We start from the raw sequence: 5,996 nt of genomic DNA, 5'->3' as shown, positions 1-5,996 counted from the left end.
AATCAGTATTGCTATGAATAGGAATGAGTCTCTTGTGATCTCCTGCCATTGGTGTCAGGACTGGGATTTGAATCCAGGGCCATGTTGACAGGTTGGCCTATGGTTTCACTGATATCCCACCAGCCATCAGCAATGGCAGGTCAAGTCTACTTTGCAGGCATATCATTCAGACCTAGGATGGTCAACATGCAAAGAAAAAAATTGTAAAACCTCAGCACTCTGCACCTCACCACTTTTGTGCTTTCCAGCTTTATTTTCTTCCTAAAATCCCTCTGGGCCTAGGATCTCAGGATCGGCTATGGGTCTGGAGACTGCACCCCAGCCTAGGGAGATTCAAATTGAGGCAGAGTTTCCACGACTTGACTTCAAGCCCCATGTTTTGCCAAAAAATAAGTAATTAATTAATTAATCATTTAACTAAATTTTAAAAAAGTAAAGCTCCCTGGTTTGGAATTTCTGCCAGTTTTCTTTCCTAGCCTGGGATTTAAAATCAGGGTCTTGGTAAATCGTTAGCAATGTGAGGGAAGAGTTGCCACTACATGAGTTCAAAGCCTGTGCCAACCAAAAATGGAAAACTAAGTCACTGACCTAAGCAGGGGAGGTAGTTGTGGAGATGGGAGGGAAGGGATGGTAGGGGGGAAAAAAGGAGGTAACAATGCTCAACAAGAAATGTACTCATTACCTTGCTCCTGTAAACTTAACCCTTCTGTACAATATGTTTACAATAAAAACATACAAAAAAAGAGAAACAATGTAATTCTCAGAGAAGCACTCAGAGAAGGATGTCTGAATAGCTGTACAAAATTCTGCACTGCTTTTTTTAAATGTTCAGTATGGAACTGAAAAAACATAACTGCTTCCATTAATAAAAAACTAAATCACTGTCTTGGAACTGGGCCCAGTATTTCTGCCATTGCTAGGATTTGAGCTCACCATCCAGGTAACTCTTTTGCAGCATGGGTGAAGGCAGAGCTCACTGTCCTTGAGGAAAAGAAATTCAGGCTAGAATTCCCATGTCCTGAATGAAGGTCCTGCAAGAGAAAAAATATTTCTATACATATGTAATATATGATGTATACTTACATATGTATGTTAATTTCATATTATGATTTTTATTATTGATTTTGTATTTTATTTTTCTTTGATTCATTTATTGATTATTGTATTTAGTATTATTATACACATAATGTTTTTTACATTTTGCACATATATTATAAAATTAAACACAATAATTTAGGATATTGACTCATTTATCATTAACATTTTATTAAGTGTTGAAACACAGTACATAATTATATGGAAGCATTTGTCACAGTCTTCACATGTTTAAAGTCTGCCCCAAGTATGAGCTTTGTCTTATCTTTGGACATCTTCCCATTGGGAATTCTTTATAATGTTTATATTCAGAAACCTTTTCTTGAGGATAGGCAGATGAGGGATAAAATTGGAAGGGTGGGGTAGAAATGTGGCTTAGTGGTAAAGAGCTTGCTCAACATGCATGAATGACAGGGTTTGAATCCTCAGTGCCACATACTCAGAAAAAGGCAGAAACTGAGGAGAGGCTCAAGTGGCTAGACTTGAGAAAAAGAAGCTCAGAGACAGTACCCAGGCCCTAAGATAAAGCCCCACAAGTGTCAAAAACAATAGGCCAAATGACAGTGGCTCACACCTGGAACACTAGCTTCTCAGTAGACTGAGAGCTGAAGACCACAGTTCAAAGAGAACCTAGGCAAGGAAAGTCTGTTAGACTCTTATCTCCAGTGAACCACCAAAAGACCCCATATGGCGCTGTGGATAAAGTGGTAGAGTGTTAGCCTTGAGCTGAAGGGATCAGGGACAGTGCCCAGGCTTGAGTTTGAAATAGACACCTGGAAAAAAAGTGAGTGTTAATCAAAGTACTTTTCCTATTTACTAATTAGGAGAACATTCTCTGGAAAATGAACACTGATGTACACCAGAATTGGAGTTAGAGCTCCAGGTTCAAGTGTAGCAGATACATATACCCAGCCTCTCAGACTCTAGCATTGTAACCTTGTGTCCTACAGGGTTCTGAACGGTCCATTGCTGAAAGGCTTAATATGCTCCCCAAACACTTTGCTATAAGCATTTGACTTGTATTGTCAATGTCATTACAGTTCTGAACCTACCAGAGCACCAGTAGCTCATGCCCATCACCCTAGCTCCGGAGGCTGAGGTCTCAGGAACACAGGGTGAAGCCAATCAGGGCAGGGAAGTCTATGACACTCTGACTTCCACTTCTGAAAGGTCAGATGTTCAAGAGCTTCTTGTGTTTCCCTTGGTGATGAGAATTTACTTGCACTCTAAATGTTCTTAGAGTTCCTGAGCTATAGAAGAAGGAAAGAAACATCAATGACCCATCTGGGGTTGAAATGAAGTTCTCAGGATCCAAGCCCTAGCCCTGTTAGCAGGATGAACTCCAGTGCAACGCTGTATTTGAAGGACAGAAAACAGTTGCAAAATCCAGGATAGGTGCAGAGACCTAGGCCTGCAGGATTAGGAGGCAGAATGTACACACTCAACAGGGAACTGAGCTACAAAACCACTTAATTCACTCCAGGAACAACCAGCAATGAAGGGAAACCTGAAATATTTGTTAAAGTTACACCAGGGGCAGGCTTTTATCAGCCTCTTCAAACAACGACTAATTAACCTTCCTCCTTCAGGTGAAGGGAGCCTCAGGCTCTCTTTAGGTTACCAATAAAGAGCCAGTTGAGTGGGGGAGAGGGGAGGAAAAGAGTAGAAAAACCCTGCTCTCTCGTCTTAGGGAGTGGGGTTTTGACTCTCCATCTGTCAGATTTGAAGCCCTTCTTCTACCTCTGCCAGTCCATTCTCCTTCCTTCATTCTCCACTTTATTAATGCAAATCCCCAGATGAACTACAGGCAGGGCTGTTTCTCTTCTGTGTCCAAGCCCCTGAGTTAGAACCTAGCTCTGCCCTCGTGGCTCTGGGGCCTTTGGCTACCTTAGAAGTTGGAAAGAGACAGTATTCCTGCTCTGTGATTGTGTGAAGGTGATGCTGGTGGCTTAGCACACTGCAGAAGGCCTCATGAATGGGAAGTATTCCCTTCTTTCCTCCTGACATCCAAGACCAGATTTATCTATCTATCTATCTATCTATCTATCTATCTATCTATCTATCTATCTATCTATCTATCTATGTATCTATCTATCTATCTATCTATCTATCTATCTATCTATCTATCTATCTATCTATCTATCTATCTATCTATCTATCTATCTATCTATCTATCTATCTATCTATCTATCTATATTTTATCTCTCTCTCTCTCTCTCTCTCTCTATCTATCTATCTATCTATCCATCTATCCATCTATCTATCTATCTATCTATCTATCTATCTATCTATCTATCTATCTATCTATCTATCTATCTATCTATCTATCTATCTATCTATCTATCTAATCTACCTACCTACCTACTTAGGTATCTCTTTGCCAGTTTTTGGGTTGAACTCAAGGTCTGGGCACTGTCTGTAGCACTCTACTACTTAAGTCACAGCACTAATTCTGGCTTTTTCTCTTTATGTGATACTGAGGAATCGTACCCAGGGCTTCTTGCATGCTAGGCAAGCACTCACTCACTAATCCACATTCCCAGCCCCTTCATATTTTCCTTAAAGGGAGTTTTTACATAAGTATGCTACCATTTTAAATCCCCTAGTTCAATTTTCTGAATATTGGTTACTTCTACAAAACCTGATCTTCTCTTTCCCTGCCTGATTTGTGACTGGTCCTGCATTGGCCTCATAATTAATGTAAATAAAGGCTGCTGAGAGCTGCAGTGTGCATCATATAATGACACAGGACTGGAAACCTGGAAGAGAAAAGCCATGGGTCTGAAATGAAGAAAATGGTGCAGTATGCACTAGGAGCATATTTGAAAAAATGAATGAGTAAATAAAAGAAGAAGCATTGCATACACTCTGTTTGCACTCAGGGAGGTAATATACACACATAAGTAGGTAGGGCGTTGATAAATAAACTTGGCCTTCTCTTTTTGAAAATTTTTGTGGTCATCCCAGGGCTTAAACTCAGGGCCCGATGCTTTCCTTGGCTGTTTTTCCCAAGGCTGAGGTGTTACCGCCACCACAGCTCCACTTCCAGCCATCTGGTCGTTAATTGGACATAAGCACCTCCGAGGCTTTCCTGCCTGTTCTAGCCTGTTTTTCCTGCTTGGCTTTCTCTTTCAAAGCTGGAGCTCTTCCCTCTGGACCACTGCTCCACTTCTAGTTTTCTGGTGGTTTCTCGGAAATAAGAGTCTCACAGACTTCCTGCTCAGGCTGACTTTGAATGGCGATTTTCCAAAGATACTTCAAGCAGCTTTTCTCAAGGATACACAGAGGAGCTGCTCCACGCAAAACCTTATTGTAAATCTCGAGAGGCACTAAAGGAAAAGAGATATATGAAGATGCTTCTAGTGTGTTCTAGATACTTAAGGTTGGAGACACAAAACACTCATAATTATTAGATCATTTTATTGGCAAAAGGAACATTGTAGACATTATGAGAATCATTGCAGCTTTCAGTCCTCTCATCCTGAGACAGTAAATTCACTGCAGCTCAATGCTAAGTGACAGAACTGGCATGTCCTGCGGATATTTTCTCCCAATTCCTGTGACACTCATTTCTCATTTTTGGCTTCAAACCTGTGACCAGAGGGAAAGATGAGGCGAGAAAATCCTCAGTGAAAACAGCCATAAAGATCATTGGGTAGTTAACTTATAAATTCAAGCCATTGGAATGACCCTGTTAAGAAGTCAGATTGTCCAGAATTAAAAATGAAGAAGAAAGAAGGTACTAGTGGCTGCTGACTGTAATTCCAGGTCCTTAGGAGGATGAGATGTAGAGAATCTTAGTTTGAATCCTGCCAGCATAGGGAAGTCCATGACACTGTTATTTCTAAGAGATCACAGAAAAAACTAAAGTGGGGCTGTGATTCAAGGTTAATGCACTATCCTTGAGCAAAAAGAGCTCAGGGACAATGCCTAGACTCATAGTTCAACCCCAGGAACTGCCCCGTCAAAGAGCCTGTACCTCCATATCTTTGTGTATGTATGGATGTATTCCTATAGGCGAAGCTCCAGAGTAGCTATGATGAATGGCACCAAGCTAGGAAATTTGTATTCAATAAAATGATTTCATAACAGAGACTGCTTTCATGACACTGCATGTTCCAGGGCTCCCTTCACTGGTCCCAGTATAACCTGTGGGTTTCTCTGCATCCCAGGCCTTGTGGACGAAATCTCTCTCATTTCCTGGACAGGCAGAAAAAAGGCCTCATTCCTGTACTGCTGTGTAACAAACAATTCCATCCGGTTCAGATAGTGAGGAGTGCAGGCAGGCTCCGAAGGTCAGGAGAGAAAGGTCACTATGTACTCGCAACTATCTCTCTCCCCAGTGCTCTGTTTTGACAGGAAGCTTTCATTTGTGCCACCTCCCATGGCAGGCAAAGTCCTGTGCACTTATCCTGCCTTTGTGAGACTATATACCAGTGTTCAGATAAAGTTCTCAATATAATTCAAAAGTCCTTCTGGCAGACCACTAGGGCACTGAAGCTCATGAAATGTTTCATTGAGGGCAATGTTGGGCCTATGATGCCTCTCCTAGGTTTTCACAAGCTTGGGAATTCCAAGCACATATCTGATATCACAAAGCTTCCTGTCTTCTATGGCTGGTGAATCTCATCAGGTTTTGAAACATTTGACCTCTCCTAGTTGGGCTCTGGGTGGCTAGCTTTTGGGGACACGGGACTAAGGTGCTGACCGGTACCTTACCATTTTGTGTAACAGCATCACTCCTAGTCTGTGTGTGTGTGTGTGTGTGTGTGTGTGTGTGTGTGTGTGTGTGTGCGAGCGCGCATGCGTGTGTACCCATACACCATTCTTGGAAGTTGAACTCCGGACTTGAGCACTGTACTTAGATTCTCTTGTACAAGGATAGCCCTCTCCTACTTAAG

Source organism: Dipodomys spectabilis, unplaced genomic scaffold, assembly GCF_019054845.1.
Source record: "Dipodomys spectabilis isolate Male_0828 unplaced genomic scaffold, ASM1905484v1 ptg000052l, whole genome shotgun sequence".
Taxonomy (NCBI): domain Eukaryota; kingdom Metazoa; phylum Chordata; class Mammalia; order Rodentia; family Heteromyidae; genus Dipodomys; species Dipodomys spectabilis.
This window is presented reverse-complemented; position numbering follows the sequence as displayed.